General features: G+C 40.4%; 1 protein-coding gene across 22 annotated transcripts in view; it reads left to right on the top strand.

Moving 5' to 3' along the window:
• Window positions 1–27,291, top strand: part of MGA (MAX dimerization protein MGA) — a 175,299-nt gene that overhangs the window by 44,965 nt on the left and 103,043 nt on the right. For 9 of the 22 annotated variants that reach the window (XM_047766635.1, XM_047766638.1, XM_047766636.1 and 6 more), the window contains exon 1: window positions 26,226–26,358. The exons of 1 other annotated variant lie outside the window; for it this stretch is intronic. The gene's annotated coding sequence lies outside the window, so the exon portion shown is untranslated. Of the gene's footprint in view, window positions 1–26,225; window positions 26,359–26,383; window positions 26,709–27,291 lie in introns of those variants that run through there. 12 more of the 22 variants (XM_047766631.1, XM_047766629.1, XM_047766628.1 and 9 more) reach the window with 5 other exon arrangements.

Genomic DNA, 27,291 nt, shown 5'->3' with positions numbered 1-27,291 from the left:
GCCATGAGCTGTGGTGTAGGTCACAGATGTGGCTGAGATCCCGAGTTGCTGTGGCTCTGGTGTAGGCTGGCGGCTACAGCTCCTATTAGACCCCTAGCCTGGGAACCTCCATATGCCAGGAGAGCAGCCCTAGAAAAGGCAAAAAGACCCCCCCAAAAAAAAAAGCTTATATTCCATTTGTAGTTATTATGAAATATTGGCTATATTCCCTGTGCTGTACAATATGACTTCTACTGTTAATCTCCTGCTCCTGTGTTGCCCCTTCCCCCTTCCCTCTCCCGGCTGATGACCACTAGTTTGTTTTCTCTTTGTCTGTGAGTTTGCTGCTTTTTTTTTTTTTTTTTTTTTTTGGCTGTGCCCATGGCCTGTGGGAGTTCCCAGGCCAGGGATCATCAGAATCTCGCCACACCAGTGACCTGAGCTGCTCCAGTGGCAGCGCCAGATCCTTTACTCGCTGTGCCACAAGAAAACTCCTCAGCTTCTTTTTTTGTTTTATTCACTAGTCTGTTGTATTATTTTAGATTCCACAAATAAGTGATATCATGCAGTCTTTCCCTGACTTATTTCACTTAACATAACCTCTAAGTCCATCCATGTTGTTGCAAATAGCAAAGTTTCATTCTTCTTTTATGGCAGAGTATTATCCTGTTGTATATATACACTACAACTTCTTTATCCATTCATTCCATATCTTGGCAATTGTAAATACTACTGCTATGAACATGGGGGTGCATGTAACTTTTCTAATTAGTGTTTTCATTTTTTTCAAATATATATCCAAGTGGAATTGCTGGATCATATAGTAGTTCAAGTTTTAGTTTTTTGAGAAACCTCCATACTCTTTCCCCTTCTGGATCATGTCATTTGTGAATATTTCCTCTCATTTAGTAGGTTGTATTTTTTTTTTTTTTTGGTCAATTGTTTCCTTTGTTGTGCAAAAACTTTTAAATTTAATTAGATTCCATTGTTATTTTTGCTTTTTTTGCTTTAGGAGACAGGTCAAAAAAAAAAAAAACTTTTACAGTGTATGTCAAAGAGTTTTCCACTTATATTTTCTTCTAGGAGTTTTATGGTTTCTGGTCTTACATTTAGATCTTTAGTCAAGGAGTTCCCGTCATGGCTCAGTGGAAATGAACTCGACGGGTATCCATGAGGAAGTGGATTCAATCTCTGGCCTGGCTCAGTGGGTTAAGGATCCAGCGTTGCTGTGAGTTGTGGTATAGGTCGCAGATAGGCTCAGATCCCGAGTTTCTATGGCTGTGGCATAGACCAGCAGCTACAGCTCCGATTCAGTCCCTAGTCTGGGAACTTCCATATGCTGTGGGTGTGGCCCCAAAAAGACCCCCCCCCCCCCAAAAAAAAATCTTTAATCCATTTTGAATTTATTCTTGTATATGGCATTACAAATGTTTCAGTTTCATTCTTTCACATGTAGCTGTCCTGTTTTCTACCCCTGCATTGGGGTTTCCTAATGTCTTTTTTTTTTTTGCTTTTTGTGGCCACACCTGTGGCATAAGGAGGTTCCCAGGCTAGGGGGTCAAATCAGAGCTACAGCTGCTGGCCTAAGCCACAGCCACAGCAATGCAGGACCCGAGCCGAGTCTGCGACCTATACCACAGTTCATGGCAAAGCCAGATCCTTAACCCATGAGTGAGGCCAGGGGTCAAACCCACACCTTCATGGTTCCTAGTCGGATTTGTTTCTGCTTTGCCTCAACGGGAACTGCCCTAACGTCTTTTTTTGATCTCTGGTCATAGCACTCATATTTCATCCCAACTCCTGATTTCACCTCCTTCTTTTTATATGCCTTTTCTTACCTTGTGGTTTCATCTCATGTATGGTCTCTGCTATCTTTGGGCTCTTCTCCAGCTATGTTTTATTTTCTGTTTTTGCTTCTGAGCTACATGAATCTCTACCACTTTCCATTCAGCTGAGAGAGTGCATTTGTACATCTGAGAGAGAAAACTTGACTTGTTATTCCTCTTGGGCTAAGCCCTTTCTAGACTGCTGACTTTTGAGTCAGGTGCATCCCCCTATCTAATTAGCGAGGCCCAAGGGCCAGGTTCTTTTGGTACTTACATGGGGATTGGGAGAACACTGAATTACAGGTCACCACACAGCTCCTTAATATGCAAGGGACCGTTGGTAGAACTTTTGCCTTGAGGGGGAATTGTGTTGAATCTGTTCAGCAGGGTGAGAACTAGACTGCTGCGCACCAAAACAAAATCCTTTGGCATTTAGAAGAAGGCCAGTGTTTACCGAGCAAGGGCTCCAAGACAAACTCCAAGAAAGCACTCGATTTTTAAGATTCAGGCGGATTTCAGGAAGGGATTAGGGAGAATGATATTGGTGAATTTATGGACTGCGACAGCAGGAAGAAGATCTAAGGCAGTGGTAGATGTAGAAGCAACACCGAGTTAGTTATGCTGCGAGCCACACAGGGAAGTCCGGCAGTGGTAGATGTAAATGCAAGAGGTTCATTAAAAAAAAAAGAAAAAGCCAAATTCAGAGTTTTGAGGTCTTTTTATGCTAAGTTAATGAGTTTAGGTACAACTTGGTGCTCATTATTTAATTGTATTTGAAGTTTTCACTGACCTTAAAATCACTATGAGCATTTGCAAATCAGTGAAATTTAGTCCAGAGAAGTGAGATAATTTTTTTCTTGTAGTTGAGATAAGACCACATATATTTGCATTTTAATTTTGTGACATTAATACTTTTACTCAGCATTTAGTTGTAAGACTTTCCTCTGTGATTAAAAAATTTTTTTTGAGATATAATTCACAGACCATAAAATTCACCCACTTAAAGTATACAGTTTGCTGGGTTTTAGTATACTCACAGTTGTGCACCCATCACCACAGTCAATCTTAGAACATTTTCATAACCTCAGTAAGAAACCTTATATCCGATAGCAGTCACTCTATTTACACCCAGTCTCCCCAGCCCTAGGCAACCATCAGTCTACTTTGTATCTGTGGAGACACACAATAAGAAGTCTTTTATGACTGACTTCATTCACTTACCATGTTTTCAGAGTTCATCCATGTTGTAGCATGTATTGGTACCTCATTCCTTTTCGTGGCTGAATAATATTCCATTGAAAGGATATACCATATTTTGTTTATCCATCCTTTAGTTGATGGACATTTGGGTTGTTTCCCTGTTTTAGCTATTATGAATAATGCTAGTATGAACATTCATGTGTTTTTCTTTTTGGGTGAACGTATTTTTTCATTTTTCTTAGAGATGTTTCAGTTTCTTTACATTCTTGCCAGCATTTGTTATTATTTCTCTTTTTGATTATAGCCAACTTAGTGTGAATAAAGTGGTATCTCACTATGGTTTCGATTTGCATTTTTCTAATCACTAATGGCTGATTTTTATGTGCTTTTTCCTTTTTGGCCACACCCCGAGGTAGGGGAAGTTCCTGGGCCAGGGATTGAATTCAAACCACAACAGTTACCTGAGCCACAGCAGTGATAATGCCAGGCCCTTAACCTACTGTGCCACCAGGAAACTCCTCCATGTGCATGTTTTTAATGGCTGCACCCATGGCACATGGGCGTTCCTGGGCCAGGGATTGAATCTGAGCCATGACTGTGACCTACAGTGCTGCTGTGACAATGGTGGATCCTTTAACCCACTGTGCTAGCCCGGGGATCAAACCTGCACCTCCACAGAAACCCAAGTCACTGCAGTTGGATTCTTAACCCACTCTGCCACAGCAGGAGCTCCTCCTCCATGTGTGTTTATTGGCCATTTATGTGTCTTCTTTCGTAAAATGTCTGGTTGAGTCCATTGCCAATTTTTTTTTTTTCATTTTTGGGGTTACACCTGTGGCATATGGAAGTTCCCAGCCTAGGGGAGGAATCAGAGCTGCTGCTGCTGGCCTATGCCACAGCCACAGCAATGCCAGATCCGAGCCGCATCTGTGACCTATACCGTAGCTCATGGCAGTGTCTGATCCCTGCCCCACTGAGCGAGGCCAGGAATCAAACCTGCATCCTCATGGATGCTAGTTGGATTCGTTTCTGCTACTCCACAGTGGGAACTCCCATTGCCCATTTCTTGAATTGGCTTGCTTGGTTTTTTTGTTGTTGAGCTATAAGAGTTCTTTATATATTCTGGATCTATCTATATGTATCTGTCTGTCTGTTTAATCTATGTCTGATTATCTGTCTATGTCCTGTATCAGATATATGACCTGGAAATATCTTCTCCCAATCTGTGGGTTGTCTCTTCACTATCTTATTAACAGGTTCTTTTGATGTGCTGAAGTTTACATTTTAATGAGGTCCAATTTACTATTTTTCTTTTATTGCTTGTGCTTTTGGTCTCATTGACAAAATTCAAGGTTGTGAAGATCATCCCAAATGTTTTCTTCTAAAAGTTTTATAGTTTTAACCCATTTAGATCATTGATCTATTTTTAAAATTTTGCCTATGGTGTGAGGTCGGGGTCCAACTTCATTCTTTCATTTGTGTAGATCTAGTTGTCCATATGATTTGTTGCTCTTCTGAAGTATTAACATTTTTCGGAGTTCCTGTCGTGGCTCAGCAGTTAATGAACCTGACTAGCATCCATGAGGACATGGGTTCAATCCCCCACCTCTCTCAGTGGGTTAAGGATCTGCCGTTGCCATGAGCTGTGGTGTAGGTTCCAGACATGGCTCGGATCTGGCATTGTTGTGGTTGTGGCGTAGGTGGATTGGACCGCTAGCCTGGGAACCTCCATGTGCCTCAGATGCAGCTCTAAAAGACAAAAAGACAAAAAAAGTTTTCTTCATACTTTGTGTAATAGGACTTTTCTTCATAATTAATAAATTGGTCTAAACTCCTATTAAAAATATTGTATAAAGTATAAAATTGTTGGAATATTAGAATTAGAAGGTACCATAGAGATTTTTTTCAATCTCCTTCATTTTATAAATTTGGAAATAGTGACCTGGGGAAGCTAATTTTTTTTTTTTTTTTTGGTCTTTTTGCCTTTTTCTAGGGCTGCTCTCGAGACATGTGGAGGTTCTCAGGCTAGGGTTCTAATCGGAGCTGCAGCTGCTGGCCTATGCCAATGCCACAGCAACTAGGGATCCGAACCACATCTGTGACCTGCACCACAGCTCATGGCAATGCCGGATCCTTAACCCACTGAACAAGGCCAGGGATCGAACCCTAAAACCTTATGGTTCCTAGTCGGATTCATTAACCACTGAGCCACGACAGGAACTCCTGGGGAAGCTAATTGATGTCCAAAGTTGCATCAGAGGTTCTATCAAGGTTGTAATCAGAGCTAATGCTTTCACCTAAGAGTTAAAAACTTTTTCTGTAGAGGGTCAGATAGTAAATGTTTTAGGCTTTCTGGACCAAGGGGCAAAGTAGAGTATTACATAGATACTTATATAATAAGAGACAAACCATAATAATTGAATATATATATATTTTTGGTAATACCTGTCTTTCGAGAAGAATGGGTTTCTTTTTTTGGAGGATAATATTTTGTTTAGTCGAGATCAGTATTTGAAGTTAGTATTCCTTAGCATCAAAATTGATTGCAAATGTTTATCTGTTATTGCTGATCTGTTTGAGGTTTTGCATGTTTCATCTTGAAAATTTCTTTTACATGGATAGTTATGTTAAACACCGATATCATTCCATAAGGGTATGTTTCTAACTGAGCATGTTCATTGCTTGGAAGGCACTTAGAGAATTCTGTTATATTTTTCTCCTGATACTTGCTGTTTAGTATTAATGGCGGATTAATTATTTCTAATTTAAAGTTATTTGGAAGTGCCTCAGTTGCACATGTAAATAGATTTTGAGATAGGGCAATACTCTTTCTTTTGTATCAAGGTCTGAAAAACACTGCTGCAACAGCAGTGGTTTTTTTTTTTTTTTTTTGCTTTTCAGGGCCATACATGTGGCATATGGAAGTTCCCAGGCTAGGGGACAAATCAGAGCTGTAGCTGCAGGCCTATACATAGCTCATGGCTATGCGGGATCCTTAACCCACTGAGTGAGGCCAGGGATCAAACCCATGTCCTCATAGAGGCTAGTCAGGTTCGTTACTGCTGAGCCACAACAGGAGCTCTTGCAACAGTAGTTGGAACAAGAAAATGTAACTATTACAGATTTGTAAAGGAATGGACATCTTTTTTTTCCCCACTTTTTTCTTTCAGTTTTATTGAGATATAATTGACAAACAGCCCTGTGTAAGTTTTAGGATGATAGTATAATGATTTGACTTATATATATGTAAAATGATTACATAATAAGTTTAGTTAACATCTGTCATCTCATATGGATACTAAAAAATTAAATAAATAAAATAGTTTTTTTTCCTTTGTTGTAAGAACTTTTAATATTTACTCTCTTAGCAGCTTTAGATATATGATACAACAATATTAAGTACAGTCATCGTGTTGTACATTACATTCTCAGTACTTAATTATCTTATAACTGGAAGTTTGTGATATGTATGACTACCTTCACCTAATCCCCTGCCCCCATCCCCTGCCTCTGGTAACCGCAAATCTGATTTATCTCTGTGAGGGTTTTTTTGTTTTTTTTTTTAAATATTCCATGTATAAGTGAGATCATAATGTATTTGTCTTTCTCTTACTTATTTTGAGTAGTATAATTCCCTCAAGGTCCACTCATGCTGTTGCAAATGGCAGGGTTTCCTTCTTTTTTAAGGCTGAAAAGTACTTCATTGTTATGTATATATATGTATATACTACATTTTCTTTCTTTTTCTTTTCTTTCTTTCTTCCCCCCCCCCCCCAACTCACAACCTCATGGTTCCTAGTCAGATTTGTTTCTGCTGTGCCATGATGGGAACTCCCATTTTCTTTCTTTTGCCTTGCCTGCAGCATGTGGAAGTTCCCAGGCCAGGCATTGAACCTGCGCCATAGCAGCGACCCTAGCTGCTGCAATGATGATGCCAGATCCTTAACCTGCTATGCCATAAAGGGAACACGTGCATTTTTTAAATACTACATTTTCTGTATTCATTCATCTGTTGATGGACAGTTAGGTTGTTTCTATGATGTCTTAGTTATTATAAATAATGCTGCAATGAACATGGGATGGGTTGGGGGTTGGGGTGGTTGTGGTGGTACAGATATCTCTTTGACACAGTGATTTCATTTTCTTCAGATATATACCCAGAAGAGGAATTGCTGGATCATATGATAGTTCTGTTTTTAATTATTTGAGGAACCTCTGTGCTGTTTCCATAATGGCTGTGCCAATTTACAGTCCTACCAATAGGACACAAGTGTTCCTTTTTATCCATTGTCTTTGACAGCATTTATTATCTCTTGTCTTTTTTTTTTGTCTTCTTCTTTTTCGGCTACACTCACGGCATATGGAAGTTCCCAGGCCAGGGATTGAATCTGAACCAGAGATATGACCTATGCCACCTATGCTGTAGCAACACTGGATCCTTAAGCCACTGTGATGGGCTGGGATCAAACTGGTGCCTCCACAGAGACAAGCCAGGTCATTAATCCACTGTGCCACAGTGGGAACTCCTCTCATCTTTTTGATGATAGCCATTCTAACAGGTGTGAGGTGATATTTCTCGGAATGGACACTGTATTCATTTAATTCTAGATGGTGTGGGATGTGTATGAGCTTGACATGTGATTCAAACTGTGTCAGTTTTTATTGAAGTAACTGTGTTGCAGTGTAAGTTTTGCATATAGCCACTGTTTTTGCCTTTTGATTTTAGGTTGAATTAATTGAGAAACATTATCAAGTCTGTAGGAAAAACTAATTTACAGAGTTCCTGTCATGGTGCAGTGGTTAACGAATCTGACTAGGAACCATGAGGTTGTGGGTTTGATCCCTGCCCTTGCTCAGTGGGTTAAGGATCTGGTGTTGCTATGAGCTGTGGTGTAGGTTGCAGATGCGGCTCAGATCCTGCGTTGCTGTGGCTCTGGTGTAGGCTGGCAGCTATAGCTCCGATTAGACCCCTAGCCTGATGAACCTCCATATGCCATGGGAGTAGCCCAAGAAATGGCAAAAAGACCAAAAAAAAAAAAAAAAAAGAAGAAAAACTAATTTAAAAGCTATTCATTGTTCAGTAAGAATTGTTTAGGGAAGTTCTCATTCAGAAAAATTTCAGCTTAAAAAATTGCATAACAAAAAGATCCATGCACCCCTATGTTCATAGCTGCTCTATTCACAATAGCCAATACATAGAAGAAACAAACTAAATTTTCATCTACAGATGAATGTATTAAGATGTGGTACATATATACAGTAGAATACTGCTCAGCCATAAAAAGAATAAAATAATGCCATTTGCAGCAATATGAATGAGCCTAGAGATTATCATAGTAAGTGAAGTGTGTCAGAAAGAGAAAGACAAATACCATATGATATTACTTATATGTGGAACCTAAAATATGACACAAATGAACTTACCTGCAAAACAGGAATAGATTCACAAACATGGAGAACCGACCATGGGGGAGGGATGGATTGGGAGTTTTGGATTAGCAGATGCAAACTATTATTTATAGCATGATAAACAAGATCCTACTGTATAGCACAGGGAACTATATTCAATATCTTGTGATAAACCATAATGGAAAAGAGTATGAAAAGGAATGAATATACATATATATAATGGAATATATATAATACATAAATTTTTTGTATACATATATATAAAATGGAATCAGCTATACAGAAGAAATTAATAACATTGTTATACTTCAATAAATCAAATTAAAAAGAAATTACAGTAAAACCTTACTACTGCTAAACCTGCTAACTACTTAGTGGTGGTAAGGCAAATCAGGATACTCATGTTCTATTTCTAACAAAAATCATGAAATCGGAGTTCCCGTCGTGGCGCAGTGGTTAATGAATCCGACTAGGAACCATGAGGTTGCGGGTTCGATCCCTGCCCTTGCTCAGTGGGTTGATGATCCAGCGTTGCCGTGAGCTGTGGTGTAGGTCGAAGATGCGGCTCGGATCCCGCGTTGCTGTGGCTCTGGTGTAGGCTGGCAGCTACGGCTCCGATGGGACCCCTAGCCTGGGAACCTCCATATGCCGTGGGAGCGGCCCAAGAAATGGCAAAAAGACAAAGAAAAAATCATGAAATCAAGGATGGTTCAGTCCATGAGAGGGAAATTTACCACTGATACTACTGGTTGAATAACATGTAATAGATTCACTTATTTTCTGCAGAGTATCTTTCCATGAATAATGCAGTGAATAACTATTGCTTTTTTTTTTTTTTTTTTTCCCTGTCTTTTTAGGTCTGCGCTCATGGCATATGGAGGTTCCCAGGCTGGGGTTGAATTGGAACTGTAGCTGCTGGCCTACACCAAAGCTCACAGCAATGCCGTATCCTTAACCCACTGAGCGAGGCCAATGATGGGAACTCCTGTCCACATATCTTGTTACCACCATCACTTGTAATACATCTTAGCAGATCCCACTTTAGGTTGCACTGAATTAGTGTTTTTCCAGTTTCTTTGAGGATATTCTTGCCTGTTGTTATTTCATGCAGATTATTCATACAGGCTATTTAATCACTTCAAATTTGTAGTTCCTCTGCAAGTAAACTACAATAACCAAGAGGTATTGGTAGCACCTGTTGACTTATCAAGAACCAAGGGAACACTCAAAATCATTCATCTTGATATTATGATTATTTTTTAATTGATGAATAAAATCGTTTTTTGTTGCTATTGCTAGCAAAGTCTTCAATTCCTGAAGCTAATATTCTTGCCGAAATGCTTATATCTCAAATTTATTCTCTCTAGGTATTTTGTTCTTTTCTGTTATGTTTTATTGTAGGATATTGAATATATTTCCTTGTGCTTTGTTGTTATCTGTTTTATATGTAGTTTGTATCTGCTAATCCCAAACTCCTAGTTTATCCTTTCCCCACCCTCTTTCCTCTTTGGTAACCTGCAGTTTGTTTTCCTTCCTTTTTTTTTTTTTGGTCTTTTAAGGGTTTCACCTGCAGCATATGGAGGTTCCCAGGCTAGGGGTTGAATTGGAATTGCAGCCACCGGTCTACACCACAGCCACAGCAATGCCAGATCCAAGCTGTGTCTGAGACCTACACCACAACCCACAGTAATGCTGGATCCTTAACGCACTAAGTGAGGCCAGGGATTGAACCTGTGTCCTCATGGATGCTAATCAGATTTGTTTCTGCTGAGCTTTGATGGTAACTCCTTCTTTCCTTTTTTAAAATTTAAAAAAAAATTATAGTTGATTTACAATGTTGTGTTAATTTCTGCTGTGCAGCAGAGTGACCCAGTCATATATATATATATATTTATTCTTTTTTCTCATATTATCTTCTATCATGTTCTATCACAAGAAACTGGATATAGTTCCCTGTGCTATACAGTAGGACCTCATTGCTTATCCATTGCAAATGTAATAGTTTGCGTCTACTAGCTCCAACCTCCCAGTCCATCCCACTGGCCCGCCGTCCCCATTGTCAACCATGAATCTGTTCTCTATATTTGTGGGTGTGTTTCTGTTCTTTAGATAGGTTCATTTTTGCCACATTTTAGATTCCACATATAATTAATATCATATGGTATTTGTCTTTCTCTTTCTAACTTACTTCACTTAGTATGATAATCTCTAGTTGCATCAATGTTGCTGTGAGAGGCATTATTTCATTCTTTTTAATGGCTGAGTACTGTTTCATTTTATATATATATATATATGTATACACACACACATACACACCACTTTATTTGTTTATTTATTTATTTATGGGCCATGCATGTGGCATATGGAAGTTCCCAGGCTAAGGGTCACGTGGAGCTGCAGCTGCTGGCTTATGCTACAGTCATAGCAATGCCGGATTCTCACCCCACTGAGCAAGGCCAGGGATTGAACCTGCATCCTCACAGACCCTATGTCAGCTTCTTAATCTGCTGAGCCACAGTGGGAACTCCATTACCACATTTTCTTAATCCATTCATCTGTTGATGGACATTTAGGTTGTTTCCATGTCTTGACTATGAGCATAGGGGTGTATGTACCTTTTTTTTTTTTTTTTGTCTTTTTAGAGTCGCCCGAGACATTCAGAGGTTCCCAGGCTAGGAGTCCAGTCAGAGCTATAGCTGCTAGCCTGCCCCATGGCCACAGCAACGCCAGATCTGAGCCACATCTGCCATACACACCACAGCTCAGGTCAATGCCAGATCCTTAACCCACTGACTGAGGGCGGGGATTGAACCTGCGTCCTCATGGATACTAGTTAGATTTGTTTCTGCTGAGCCACAGGAACTCTGTATTTATTTTTGGTTTTATTTCTATTGACTTGGAAAACTGACCTAAGAAAACATTTGTACAGTTTATTTTAGAGAATGTTTTGTCTGTGTTCTCTTATAGGAGTTTTATGGTGTCTTATATTTAAGTCTTTAAGCCATTTTGAGTTCATTTTTTTGCCTGATGTGAGGGTGTATTCTAGTTTCATTGATATTTTCTCTAGATATTTCCTTGGCAGCTATAAACTTGATTTAATTAACTCACCATTTAGAAAAGGCTTTCCTTGTTTGGCTAACAAATGAGCCATTCAGAAACTTGGTCATTTTAATTTTTGTGAGGAAATTCAGCTGTGAAGAGAAATTTTCTTTAAATTTTCTAATTTTTCTGACAGTGTTTTCCTGTGAGTTGGAAATATTGTGATGAGTGCTTAGTCTGGTAGTATTGATGTATATTGTATTCTTTCGGCACAGCTATAGAGTCATTGCATAATAAACATAATGCTTTGTCAATTTAATTTGATGATGGGCTTATATCTACACTACATTGTATCTTCCCATTATGATATTTGAAGCCCACTTTTATCTTCTAATTTTGACTTAAAGGGTACACTCTGGTAATAAAAAGTAAAATGTATGGGGATAATTTTAGTGCTCAAAAAGCTGTTATTATAGTTGCATTACTGTAATTAGTAGCGCTCTGAGCTGCGTGCAAAACCATTAGAGTGCCATATACGATCTCTTGCAAATAGTAAACTCTCTCATTTTAAAAGCAGCCGTAGACAATGTATAAATAAATAAGTGTGACACTGTTTTAATAAAGCTTTATTTTTGGACACTTAAAATTGAATTGTTTATAACCTCTACATCATGAAACATTACTCTTGATTTTTTTTCAACCATTTGAAAGTATAGAAACTCTTCTTAGCTCATGGACTAAACAGAAACAGGCAGAGGGCCCTAGTTGGCCTGTGGGCTGTAATAGTTTGCCAACTTCTCTCATAACTTGAAAGAATAAGTCTACTGGGAGGAAAATTGTACTTTGATGGAGGCAGGTCTGTGAGGGAAATCATTCTGGATGATATTTTGAAAACTTTACTACTGGTTTATGTCAAGATTGATATCATTTTAGAAAAAGAGAAAAAGTAAAAAAAAAAAGAATAGGAGTTTATATAGTTTAATTTTTACTTAAGGAAATATTTGTACAATTTTGTGGGGTTTGTGCGTGTGTGTTTGTTCTACCTAAAGAGCTTTTAGATTTTTTTGGAGTGTCTAATCCTAGAATTTTTATGTGAAAAAAAAACATGTGTAATTATGAACTTTCTCCTTAAGAAGTCTGTTTATTAAGACTTGTGACTGGAATTCCCTGGTGGCCTAGCAGTTAAGGATCCGACGTCACCCTGAAGTTTCCATCCCTGGCTTGGGAACTTACTATAGATGCAGCCTAAAAAAAAAAAAAAAAAATTGGGGGAAAGGGATGGACTACGGTTTGGGATTGGCATATGCACACTGAGTATATGGAATATGTATGGAATGACTGGCCAGTGGGGCTTGCTGTACAGCACAGGGAACTCTGCCCAATATACTGTGATAATCTATATTGGAAAAGAATCTGAAAGAGAATGGATATGTGTACAAATATAACTGAATCCCTTTGTTGTACAGCAGAAATTATCACAGTATTATAAATCAACTATATATTAATAAACTTTAAAGAATGAAAAATAAAAAGGACTTGTGACCTAAAAAGTAAATTTGGAGCAATTTATTAAAAAGGTCAGGTACTGGGAGTTCCTGTCGTGGCTCAGTAGTTAACAAATCCGACTAGGAACCATGAGGTCGTGAGTTTGATCCCTGGCCTTGCTCAGTGGGTTAAGGATCCGGCGTTGCCATGAGCTGTGGTGTAGGTTGCAGATGTGACTTAGATCCCAAGTTGCTGTGGCTCTGGCGTAGGCCGGTGGCTACAGCTCTAATTTGACCCCTGGCCTGGGAACCTCCATATGCCATCAGAGTGGCCATAGAAAAGGCAAAAAGACAGAAAAAAAATGTCAGGAACAGCTCTTTATTTTGAAATTTTAATCTTGGCCGATTTTGCGGAGGATAGGAAATAATAACAAATTTTTTACTTTTCTAACTTTTTGTTGCCATATATCTTAACAAATTTCTAGGTTGGAGGAAGCTTTGACAGAGTGCTATGAAATTGTAAGTAGGTGGAGTTTATGCCCAGAGATGATGTGGGACAGCTAGGTATACTCTTAGTATGTGGTATAAAAATCTTTTATTAGAATTGAGTGAAAACCACATAATGCTTTGTTCCTTCTTTTTGTACATATATGTGTGGTTATGATTGTTTATTTATTTTTTATTATTATTTTTTTTGGCTGCACCTGTGGCATGCAGGATGTTCCCAGGCCAAGGAGGGAACCCCCACCACAGCAGTGACCCAAGCCACAGCACAGCAGACAATACTGTATCCTTAACCCACTGTACTACCAGGGATTTCCTGTGATTGTTTATTCTTTAGAGTTAATTTTTAAACATGGCTTTAAAGTTTTTTAGGCATTCCCGCTGTGGCGCAGTAGGTTAAGAATCTGACTGCAGTGGCTCCAGTCACTGCAGAGATGTGGTTCAATCCCTGGCCCTTTGATCTCTGGCTTGGGGCAGTAGGTCAAAGGATCTGTCCTTGCTTTTGGGTTGCAGGTAGGGCTAGGTTTCAGTCCCTGGCCTGGAAACTTCCACTTGTCAAGGATTTTGCCATATGGAGGTTTCCAGGCTAGGGATCCAATCAGAGCTACAGCTGTTGGTCTCTGCTACAACCACAGCAACGCAGGATCCGAGCCATGTCTGTGACCTACACCACAGCTCATAGCACCGCTGGATCCTGAACCCACTGAGCGAGGCCAGGGATTGAACCCACAACCTCATGGTTCTTCGATGGATTCGCTTCCATTGCTCCACAATGGGAACTCAAAAAAATTTTTTTTTCTGGAGTTCCTGTCGTGGCTCAGTGGTTAACGAATCCAACTAGGAACCATGAGATTGTGGGTTTGATCCCTGGCCTTGCTCAGTGGGTTAAGGATCTGGCATTGCCGTGAGCTGTGGTGTAGGTTGCAGACACTGCTCGGATCCTGCATTGCTGTGGCTCTGGTGTAGGCCAGTGGCTACAGCTCTGATTAGACTTGTAGCCTGGGAATCTCCATATGCTGCGGGAGCGGCCCTAGAAATGGCAAAAAGACCAAAAAAAAAAATTTTTTTTTTTTTCTGTTGAAGTATAGTTGATGTACAATAATATGTAAGTTAAAATTATACAATATAGGGATTCACAATTTTTAAAGGTTATACTTCATTTATAGCTATTATAAAATATTGGTTATAGTCTCCCTGTTGTACAATGTCCTTATAGCTTATTTTATACATGAGAGTTTGTACCTCTGAATTCCTCACCCCTTTATTGCCCCCTTTCACTTCCTTCTTCCCACTCGTAACCTCAAGTTCTCTGTATCTGTAAATTTGCTTCTTTTTTTGTCATTTTCACTAGTTTGTTGTATTTTTAGATTCCACATATAAGTAATATCCTACAATATTTGTCTTTCTCTGTCTTATTTCACATAGCATAATCCCTTCGAAGTCCATCTATGTTGTTGTAAATGGCAAAAATTTCATTCTTTTTAACGGCTGAGTAATATTCCATTGTAGGGATATATGTGTGTGTGTATAATGTATATATATATTATGTGTGTGTATATATATATATGTATATATGGATTTTTTGAGAGAGGCTTTTATAGCTTGACTGTTAGAGGTAGTTTTTTTTTTTTTTTTTTTTGCTTAGGGCCGCACCTATAGCATATGGAGGTTCCCAGGGTAGGGGTTCAGTCGGCGCTGCAGCAGCTGGCCTACACCACAACCACAGCAAGGCCAGATCTGAGCCTTGTCTGTGACCTACACCACAGCTCATGGCAATGCCGAATCCTTAACCCACTGAGCAAGGCCAGGGATCAAACCCACAACCTCATGGTTCTTGGTCAGATTTGTTTCTGCTGTGCCTCAACGGGAACTACGTGTTAGAGGTAGATTAAATTAAACAACAAATTCTTAAAAAGGTAAGAATCAATACAAATGTGAATTTATGTTTTTATGAATTTAGCCATCTAAAGGAAAGTGATTTTTTATTATTTTGGTAATAAACAGCATTTTGTGGTTTTTTTTTAATTTTTAAAAGTACGGCAATTTGAAAAATTCCTGATTTTTCTTTTTTTCCTTTTTTTAATTCTTGATTTTTCTTGAAAAGAATCTTTCTTCCTCCTTCCCTTCCTTCCTTTCTTCCTTTTTTTTTTTTTAGGGTCTTACCTGTGGCATATGGCAGTTCCTGGGCCAGGGGTTGAATCAGAGCTGCAGCTGCTGGCTTCTGCCACAGCAATGCCAGATTTGTGTCACATCTGTGACCTGTGCTGCCATTTGCAGCAATGTTGGATCCTTTAAAACATAAATTAGGTGGGATAATGTAGGAAAATAGTAGAAAACAGCCATAATAGTCAGAACGAATATGAAAGTCTTAAATTTAGGGCTCAGAGACAATGGTTATAAAGTACTAATTGTCTCATTTATTGTAGAAAAACTTTTGATTAAGTACATGTCACTGACATAAGTAAAAGACAATTCCTGCTCTGTAGGTTAACTCAGAGTGATGATTTTTGAAGAATCTTAAATTTTAAATCCATTGTTCTATGTTTTCTAAGAAAGTACAAAGTCTAGTTTTTAATTTTTTTTCCCATGCCCATGGCATGCAGAAGTTTCTGGGCCAGGAATTGAATCTATGCCACAGCAGTGATCTAGAAAGACTAGATCCTTAACCTGCTGAGCCATTGGGGAACTCTAAATTCTACTTTTTGAGACTGATCTTTTTCAGTTTTATTTATCTTAAGTAGTTGCTTTAGGAGTTCCCATCATGGCACAGTGGTTAACAAATCCAACTAGGAACCATGAGGTTGCAGGTTCGATCCCTGGCCTCGCTCAGTGGGTTAAGGATCTGGCATTGCCATGAGCTGTGGTGGAGGTTGCAGATGCGACTTAGATCCCAAGTTGCTGTGGCTCTGAAATAGGCTGGTGGCTACAGCTCTAATTCGACCCCTAGCCTGGGAACCTCCATATGCCACGGGAGCGGCCCTAGAAAAGGCGAAAAGACAAAAAAAAAAAAAGTAGTTGCTTTAAAAATAATATAATAAATGACCTAATTTTATTTTTTTCAGTTATAAGCAATTTGTTTAGAATTCAACAATGGCTAACAGTTAATGAATGACTATACGTGAAGTATATACACGGCACATATACCATTCTCTATGCTTTACATTTATTTATATATCATTTAATGTCTTAAAAAAAATTTTTTTTTGTCTTTTCAGGGCTGCACTCGAGGGGTATGGACATTCCCAGGCTAGGGGTCTTATTAGAGCAGGAGCTGCTGGCTTACACCATAGGCATAGCAATGAGGGATCTGAGCCGTGTCTTAGACCTCTACCACAGCTCATGGCAATGCTGGAGCCTTAATCCACTTAGGCCAGGGATCGAACCTGTACCCTCATAGATACTAGTTGAGTTTGTAACCTGCTGAGCCATAATGGGAACTCCTAGCTGCCCTTCATATGTGCTTCCAGTGCACCCTGGACAGAGCCGTAACAGTAGCATTCTTTATTTTTTTTGCTGTCATTATTGATTATTGGTTAAATGATAATTGGCAGTCTGTTAATTGACTGCAAAGTCTTCAGAGCAGCAATGATGTCTTATTTTTCTGTTCCATGATCTGTATGTGGTAAATGCTCAATAAATTTTTGACTGGAAGAATTAATGCTTTGTTCTTTTATATCATGTGCCTTTGCACAAACTGTTTTCTGATTGGGATGCTCTTCCTGCCTTTGCTTTGTCAACTTCTAGACACCTTTTATTTAACACTGAGACTTCCTCAGTACTTTAATGGCAGTTCCTACTTCCACTGTGCTTCTATAGTTTTGCTTTTGTAAACCTTTTGTTAATGTTTGACAGTACTGAGTAGGGATCTAAATGTTTGAGTAAATGAATGTGTGTGTGTGTGTGTGTGTGTGTGTGTGTGTGTATGTATGTGTGTATCATGATTATCATAGAGTTACAGACTGGATAAATATTTCTCAAGTGCCCAATCCCATTTCATAGGGTATGTTACTTCTACATGGTACTGATTTTACCTGTTACACAGATCTTTAGTTGAGTGTTTTAGAAAGGCAGCCTATCTCCTAATTCTGTATAAGCTATTGTAGTTCTTTGTTTATTGACTATATAGCTACTTACTGCCTGCAGTGTCCTCCTTTTGTCTCTCATTAATTTTATTTCTCCTTAAAGACCCAGCTTGGAGTTCCCTGATGGCTTGGTGGGTTAAGGACCTGGCATTGTCACTCCTCTGGCTCAGGCCCTATGCCTGGCCTGAGAACTTCCACATGCTGCAGGTGAAGATCCAATTCAGAAGTTCCTCTTGTAGATTTTTAGATTCCCTAGGCTGTGTACATTCCTATGGTGTTCCTAGAAGTCTTTTCCCAAACTTTCTTTTTGTCTTTTTTTTTTGTTGTTGTTGTTATTATTGTTGTTGTTTTTTTTGCTATTTCTTGGGCCGCTCCCGCGGCATATGGAGATTCCCAGGCTAGGGGTTGAATTGGAGCTGTAGCCACCGGCCTACGCCAGAGCCACAGCAACGCGGGATCCGTGTCTGCAACCTACATCACAGCTCATGGCAATGCCGGATCGTTAACCCACTGAGCAAGGGCAGGGACCGAACCCGCAACCTCATGGTTCCTAGTCGGATTCGTTAACCACTGCGCCACGACGGGAACTCCCCTTTTCCCAAACTTTCAACAAGAGTTTTGTAGTGTTGCTATCCTGTCTCTTCATCTAGAACTCAAAAGGACTTATTTTGATTAGTTTTTTAATCCCTGGTTCAGTGCCTTGCACATAGTTTATGCTTAAATATTTACTTAACTGATTCTATCCTTATTTATTTATTTATTGGCTGTCCCATGGCATGTGGAGTTCCCCAGACAGGGATCACATCTGAGCTGTCGTCTTGACCTAAGCTGTAGCTGTGGCAATGCCAGATCCCTAATCCACTCCGCTAGGCTGGGGATACAGCCTGCGTCCCAGTGCTCCCAAGACACCACTGATCCTGTTGTGCCACAGTGGGAACTCCTGTATCCTTATATATTTCACTTGTGCTTAGATAACCCAGAGAATGTTGGGTGGAAATAATCCTGGGATGAAAAATATCAGCCCTGTGTAATCTCTCTAATCTATAGATAGATAATTTGGATAATGTACAGTATTCAACTTGCTTGAATAACCTTTATATTTTATATTTCATTACATCTTTTTCCTTTCCCCTAATAGGTGTTCCCTGTGAATAGTTAGATCACAGCTCACGTTTTTAGTAAAGGTAAAGGTTATGAAATCCTTCTGCAGTGTGTGTTTATTTATTTTAAAAAAATTCTTTAATTTTTTTTTGCTTTTTAGGGCCACACCCATGGCATATGGACGTACCCAGGCTAGGGGTCGAATCAGAGCCATAGCTGCTGGCCTACCCCACAGCCATAGCAACGCAGAATCTGAGCTGTGTCTGCGACCTACAGCACAGCTCATGGCGATGGTAGATCCTTCACCCACTGAGCGAAGCCTGCCCCTCATGGTTACTAGTCGGATTCATTTCTGCTGCGCCATGATGGGAACTTGCAGTGTTTATTTTTAAGTCTTCTTTAAAATCCCGCTAGATTTACTTCTTAATGAAACAAGTTTTTTTACCCCATTTTTTTCCTTAGGTCTGATATGCCTGAAGCCCAGCTTGACCTGCTTCTTCCTGTGCCACCATAAGCCACCATATGTCCCACAGATTTTCTTAATTATGCAGTGATACGAGTGGGTGGTTCATCCAATCTGACCTTGGTTCTTGGTTTCACTGCATTGTTCTCATATAGCTCTAGCAAGGTTCTGAGATCTTGCCACAGTGCAAAAGCTATCATCCTGTTTTCAGTGACTCCTGTGCCCATCAACAACAAACTCAAGAGTAGCTTGCTAATCATGTGGCTGTCCTTTAGTCTGAATTGGGATGTCTCCTAGCAAATATCCTCTTCTCTTCTACTGTACTGAGGAGGAGGGACTGACTCTTGACATCTTGGAAAGGTGGCTTATGCCCCATCCCAGGGTATTTTTATTTTTTCTCAGAAGACCAAATTTTAGCTATCCAGGGAACCTGCTATAAAGCTGGCATTCATTTCTTTACACCTGATTCATTTCTAAACATATTTCTAAATACCTGCTGCAAATTTTCAGTGACATATCATGAAATAAGGACAGTATGTTTTTCATCTATCTAAATGTATTAAAAATAAATGACTATTATTCATTATGTAATGTGTTCTCCTTGATATTTGGTCTTAAAAGATCCATTATTTTAAGAAAAAAGTAGTAACAGTAGGTAGTAAAAATTTGGTTATTCCATGATGGTCATTTAAATCTTCTGGGGGGAAATTTTTACTGGTTTACGATGTCCCAGTAGTCTAGGAACTGCTATATCGTCCACCATAGCTCATTTCCATGAGGCAGAGGTGCCCTTCATGTAAAACTAAGCATGGCTTCTTTCGTACTCATTTGCAGACAATTTTTCAGTGTATTTTTCTGTCATATGCTTCTTGATTTTTGCCTGATTCGAGCCTTGCAATTTACTTGCTCTCTCCCAGTCCTCTTCTTTGGTTAGTCATTCTAGTTTCTGTTTTTATGTGTTCTCATGTGTGTTTTAAATCCCTGTGTGGCTCTAGGCCTAGTTACATCAACTTCTTTCATTTATGCTTTCCTAGATAAGATATTTCTTCTAAGGGCTCAATACTACTTTGAAAATTTGTTTATGTTTCTTTTAGACCTATTCTTTTATGTTTCGTAATCTTTCTGAAACTAGTTTTCTGAACTTCATTTAGTTCACTGATTTCTGACAAGTTCCCTTTAGAGCTTACTAAAACAAATTTGCTGTTATTAAAGTATCCTTTGATCTTGAAGCTATTTACTGTTTTTTTCTTGTAGATGAGTATGCAGATGGCAGTCTCCATTACAACTTGTTGCTTTTATTACCACATGGTAAATTATGTAATTATAGGATTTTTCCCAATGCAAAGAATCTGCTTGCCTTTGTTGATTTCCTGGGTAATATACAGTCAGAAGTCACCCAGGCAAAAGGCAGTCAATAAGTAATTAGCCTTTCCTAGAAAAATATTCTTATTTCTTAAAGCATCTGCCCTGTCAATATATTTATCCATTCCTCCAAGGAGAAATAATTTGAGCTAACAGACATTGGTACTAGTTTTTTGTAACTACAGGTATACACCTTTGGAAAATGTCGGCCAAAGTAGGATGCTTTTTTCCTTATATAATGTGAGTATGGTTAGATGTATCATGACTGTTCTCCAAATTCCAAATTGTTGGACATTAATTCAGTACGTGATATTTGGACTTGCCTGGAAAACTGGGACCTATGGTTTCATATTCATTTATTCAACAAATATTAGGTGTCTGATTTGTTCCAGACATTTTGCTAGGCACTAGAATAGTGATAATAGTCTGGTGGGCAAGTTATTCATTAGTGCATAGTTTTAAAAATAATTACAATTGTGGTAGGTGTTATAAAAAAGTACTGTGAGAAAATGTAATAGAAGACCGTATCTGATATTGGGGGTTAAGGAAAGTTTCTTGAAGAAGGGACATTTAGGCTTTGGCATGAATGACGAATAGAAGTTAGGTTTGAGGCATTTGGGAAGATCATAAGTAAAGGGTAAGGAATATGATTGCATAGATTTGAGATACGGGGTAGCAAGAGGGAATGGTGTTTATTCATGTACACTGAAAACACTCCATCACATTTCTGTTCTTTTTTCCAGCCTTACTTTTCTTAGCTGATATTTAACATGCTTTTAATCACATTACTATATTGATTAAAAAACTTTTAACTTCATTGGATAGATTATTAGCTCCTTCAGGACAGGACTCTTGCTACCTTTAATTCTTTAGTCCAAGTTTCAGATATTAGAGCTACATGACTTGGTTTTATTTTCAGTACTAGACAGTACTCAAGGATGGAGTTGAATGTAAGCTGGTAGGATTCCCTCTTTTTCCGCTGCTAAGCTCATAAGTTTTTAGTGAAATCTGGCTTAGTGAAAGTTTTTTTGGGGGGGGGTGTTAAAAAAACAAGCTTATTTTGGGATCCAGTCTTTATATAGCTCTTATTCTAAGAATGATCTTTATAGTATTGAATTAAGATATTGTAAAGACTACAACCCAGGAGTTATTAGAGGTGGTAATGGTCTTATCTGAAGAGTGATCATTTTATCTTTTAGTCATTTGAGGGAAGTATGTCTTCAGTAGAATTAGATCTGGGAAGGTTGATCTGGATAGACTGGATAAGGAATATTGTTTATTTTGGATTGATTCTGTTAACTTTTGCCAAGTCTTTGGGGTTTTCGTGTAGACATCTTTTTTTTTGTCTTTTTGCCTTTTCTACGGCTGCTCCCGTGGCATATGGAGGTTCCCGGGCTAGGGGTCTAATTGGAGCTGTAGTCACTGGCCTATGCCGGAGACACAGCAACGAGGGATCCGAGCAGCGTCTGCAACCTCCACCACAGCTCATGGCAATGCCGGATCGTTAACCCACTGAGCAAGGGCAGGGATCAAACCTGCAGCCTCATGGTTCCTAGTCGGATTCGTTAACCACTGGGTCACGATGGGAACTCCTAGTGTAGACATTTGAACAGCCATGTGGTACCTGTCTTTTTTACATTCTTTACATTTTTACATTCTTTTTTAGTATTATTTTCCATCATGGTCTGTCCCAGAAGATTGGATGTAGTTCCCTGTGTTGTACAGTAGGACCTTATTGTCTGTGCATTCTAAATGTAATAGTTTCCATTTATTAACCCCAAACTCCCAGTCTATCCCACTCCCTCCCGCTTCCCTCTTGGCAACCACAAGTCTGTTCTCTATGTCTGTGATTCTGTTTCTGTTTTGTAGATAGGTCATTTGTGCCATATTTTATATTCCACATACAGTGATATCATATGGTATTTGTCCTTCTCTCTCTTTTTTTTTTTTTTTTTGTCTTTAGGGCCACACCTGTGGCATATGGAAGTTCCCAGGCTAGGGGTTGAATTGGAGCTACAGCTGCTGGCCTACACTACAGCCAAGGATCTGAGCCACATCTGTGACTTACACCACAGCTCACAGCAATGCTGGATCCTTAACCCACTGAGTAAGGCCAGGGATGGAACCTCGTCCTCATGGATACTAGTCGGATTTGTTAACTGCTGAATCACAACAGGAACTCCTTCTCTTTCTGATCTCACTTAGTATGAGAATCTCTTGTCACATTCATTTTGCTGTGAATGACATTCTTTCATTCTTTTTTATGCCTGACTAGTATTCCATTGTATATATGTATCACATCTTTTTAGTCCACTCATCTTTTGATGGACATGTAGGTTGTTTTCACATCTTGGCTATTGTGAATTGTGCTGCAGTGAACATACGGGTGCCTATATCTTTTTGAATTATAGTTTTGTCCAGGTATATGCCCAGGAGTGGGATTGCTAGATCATTATGTATTTAGCTTTCTAAAGAATCACCATACTGTTTTCCATAGTGGTTGTACCAATTTACTTTCCCACCAGCAGTGGAGGAGGGTTCCCTTTTCTCTGAACCCTCTCCAGCATTTGTTATTTGTAGACTTATTAATGATGGTGATTCTTACCAGTGTAAGTTACCTCATCGTAGCTTTTTTTTTTTGTCTTTTGTCTTTTTTTTTTGTTGTTGTTGTTGTTGCTATTTCTTGGGCCGCTCCTGCGGCATATGGAGGTTCCCAGGCTAGGGGTTGAATTGGAGCTGTAGCCACCGGCCTACGCCAGAGCCACAGCAACTCGGGATCCGAGCCACGTCTGCAACCTACACCACAGCTCACGGCAATGCTGGATCGTTAACCCACTGAGCAAGGGCAGGGACCGAACCCGAAACCTCATGGTTCCTAGTCGGATTCGTTAACCACTGCGCCACGACAGGAACTCCCCCTCATCATAGCTTTGATTTGCATTTCTCTAATAATTAATGATGTTGAGCATTGTTTCATGTGCCTACTGGCCATTTTCCATGGAGCTGCCTGTCTTCTATCCTCAGCATATGCAGGGCACTCAAGTATTTGTTGAATAGGAAAAATGTACATGTAATTGAGATAGGGCTTTTGTGTTTATAGAGCAGTCTTGGATCAAAATTATGTACTTTTAAGGCCAGATTGTTTATATTACATGCATTTTCTGTTTTTACTCTTTTACAAAGAGTAAAATCTCTTTGAAAGTCCAACCAGGGAAATCCAAGGGAAATTTTTTTTATCAGTTTGGATGAACAAGGTGAGCTCTGATAATTGGAATGAGAGAATTCCAAAAGAAAAAGTGAAACTTATGAGCATCAAGTCTAGCAGTTAGGCAGTTTGGCATTTTAAAAACTTGGCTTATATAAGGATGCCTTTTAAAGGAAGAAGTTCTTTTATATATATCCAAGAATATATCCTAGGATCCTAGTCCGAGAAACCTTGCATTAAAGGTTGAATGCACAGAGGTTACTTGAAAAAGGAAACAAAAAAGTGGTTACTTGGTACTAGCATTGTGTTAAGTCAGAAGCAGGCCAGGAGTTCCTACTGTGGTGCAATGGATTGGCAGTATCTCTGGAGTCCTGGGACACAGGTTCCATCCCTGGCTGTCACAGTGGGTTAAGGATTCAGCATTGCCTCAGCTCTGGTGTAGGTCACAACTGTGGCAGGGATCTTATCCCTGGCCTAGGAACTCCACATGCTGTGGGGTGGCTAAAAAAGAGAAAAAAGTACGCCATTGAAATAGTGTGGCAGTATTATTATTTTTGGATTATCTGTATGAAAATAATATTTATAAGTTCTCAGATTCTTTTTTGTTGTTGTTTGTTTTTGGCTGTGCCCATGGCACACAAATTCCTGGGCCAGTGACTGAACCTGTGCCACAATGACAGTGCTGGATCCTTAACTGTTCAGATCTTTAACCAGTAAGCTACCAGGGACCTCCCAGTTTCGATTCTTGAGAGTATATCTCTAGATCTTTATAGATTAGGCAGACCCCCATTTTGAAAAAATATGAGTAGTTTACCTTTTCCATCAGGAGATCCAGTGCTGACTCTTGAAAAAAAATTTTTAGTAAGTATCTAGCATTTCATAATCTGTTTGCCTGGTGTGAGGAGAAACTAGGAAAAGAAAAACTCCATTCTCCCTCACCTTCAAGATGTCCTCACAGATTTCCCAACTGAGATATCATTTGCGTTAAACTAGTCCTTTTTGTGATGCAACTACGACCAGCCATGGTTGTTAACCAGTTGTCATTTACCTTATGATCAGATGCTTTAATGGTAAGTCAGACTTTATTTCTGCTTCAGAAAATGGAAATTTTGTATGAGGAAACCTTAGACCTTTGAGAGAATAGCATTCTTGAATAAGTGGGAGATTCTGATAAGGCAGCTTCCAGGAAAGAGGTTCTTGGGGTCAGGGAAGAGGAGGAAGGTGTCAAAGAAACTGTTACTTTTCAGTTTTGCCTGGAACTTAGGTATTATTCATTTGTTGCACCAATGTTGTGGTTGACAGTGCCTGAATGGGGGTTTCAGAGCAACTTCAGAAGTCCGTCAACTTTAGCCTACATGTTTTCCATTCCATGCTAACTCCAGCACATTTTCACCTGGTGATGTGGCATATCCTCTCAGGAAGAGAAAGAAGACCATTCCTAATACGCCTGGAGTCCAGCTCAGATCATTCTGGGATAAGCCTCTTCTTATTGGCTCCTTTCTTGTAACCCCCTCATCTCCTTCGCAGTATTTTGCATTAAGTCCACCTAGCAGGTTCTCAGTACTTGGCAGTTCTTCTAAGAGAGTGAAAGGAAATAGTTTGGAGACTTGGACCACAGTTTCTGCTCTTTTACTACCTACTTCTATTTTGCCTCTTTTCTCTCACTTTAAACAACTCTCCCTTTTTACTAGAATGTTAGCACAGAAGAAAGAATGGCTGGTAAGGGGTGGGAAAGAAGAAGGATAATCTTTGATATTTCCTTGGGAGAAATACTGTTAACTTAGCAACTGTCTGACAATATATACTTGTTAGATTTTTGTTTGCACCGCATAGCTTAAATATCTTGAACAAACAAAAATTGAAAATGCAGGATCAGGGCATTAAAGCTCAGATAATACTCTATCGTGCAAAATTCTCATATCCACGTTTTAACCTTCTATCAAGACATCTTTCGTCTTTTTATCAGGCAAGCTAGTAGCAACTCTTCTTCCCTTCCTACTGGGCATTGAGGTTTTCAGACTCCTCCCTACTTTACTAGTGTTCTTTGGTTGTAGATGTTGCAAACTCTATCTCAGGGTCTTTTCTTCAACGATTCCCGAAGTCCTGGTGCTCTCTAAGCCCACAGCACTTTGAGGAGGAGGAAGATCTCAGATTCATTTGACGGGCTCCTGAAGCCTTGGGGGCTGCGGAACCCCACGTGGGTGGGGCTGGGGCTGGGCGCGGCAGGGCGGGGCCGGCGAAAAGCCCAATTGAAAAGGTGGAAGGTTCAGTTGAGAAAGCCCCGCGGGCAAAGGTTTCACATTTTTCACGAAGGCTTCGTGCGCGACGCTGAGGGAATTGGGGTGCCTCCCTCCTGCCTCGCCACTCTTGATTCTGGAAGCTTCAGTAGGCTTTTCTTGGTTGTTGACGCCCGGAAAGGCAGCGGCTTCAGCTCCAGGGGCGGGTCCCAAGGGTCTCGTCGCAGCTCCGGGGCCGTTTGGCCTCCTGGTGTTGGGGGAGGGGCGAGGGTGGTGCTGCTCGCGCCTCCTTTTGCGCTTGCGCGACGGGCTCCGAGCGGGTAGGAGCGCGTGCGCGATGACGTGGACGTCCGGTGCGCGCGCAGACTCTTCAGCTGGAGCGGACACACGGTGTGCGAACCGAACAGAATAACCCGCCCCCAGCGGGATGTGAAGGACTTCGGGTGAGGCCGGCCACGCCCCGCACGGTAACTCTCGGGCCTGGGTGGAGGGCGTCTCCTTAGTACTGGCCCGATTGGAGTTTTCCAAGAGTTTGAAGCTCTTGAGTGTTTTTACGGCGTGAGAAGCGGTCAGCTGAGCGATCTTCGCACGCCGCGGCCAGGCCCGGCCTTGCGCGGGGCTGCCTTTGGCGCGCGCCTATGGTCCTCTGAGCGAGGCTGCGCATGTCACCTCGCGCGCGTCCCCGGCCTCACTTCCGCGTAGCGCAGCGACCTAGCTGGGAACATCGACGCCAACAAGAGCGGCCACGAGGCGGGCGGGGTGAGAAGCGCCCATGGCGCGGCCCTGCCCTCGCGTGCGTGGGGTGCTGCACCGCATGGTACGATCCGCGTGACGCCTTCCAGACCCGCGTCGGGCTGTAGTTCGAGAGCTGTGCTTCTGTGCTTTACCTTTGAGAGCTCAGGTCTTGGGGTTCCTAAACTCCGAGGGAATCGGTGCTGACCTCGCTTTTCTAAGGAGCTGTGTGCTTCGTTTTGACACCTGTACAAAACCCCTCATTTAGTATGTAATTTTGGAGCAAGTTGTTTGAGGCGAGATCGCGAGTTTAATAAAGAAGGAGGGCAAGGAAGTGAGCTGTAAAGGAGAGGGAACTTGGTAAACAAAGGGCTGGTGGTTCGTAAGTGCAGAAATGAGGGCGGGGAAAACAGGTGGGGAGAGCAGGTGTTATTTTCTTTAAACCTCTGTGGGGCAGCCTTTGGCTGGTTCTGTGTGGCTTCCTGCTTCTGTTAAATTATCAAGTAGACCCATCTGCCTTCAGTGGTAGATGGGTCTGGGACATAAATCTCTTGGAGCACCAGTAACCAAAGTTGAGGAATCTGTTTCCGAAGAGTGTGGAGAAGTTAGGGATTAGTTCAAACTGGGTTGATAATGGGAAGTGATAGTGTCTTGCTCTGAAGGTTTTT

The sequence above is a fragment of the Phacochoerus africanus genome, chromosome 2 (genome assembly GCF_016906955.1).
Source record: "Phacochoerus africanus isolate WHEZ1 chromosome 2, ROS_Pafr_v1, whole genome shotgun sequence".
In the NCBI taxonomy this organism is placed as follows: Eukaryota; Metazoa; Chordata; class Mammalia; order Artiodactyla; family Suidae; genus Phacochoerus; species Phacochoerus africanus.
The sequence above is the reverse complement of the archived record's forward strand: the minus strand, read 5'-3'. Positions and strand labels throughout refer to the sequence as shown.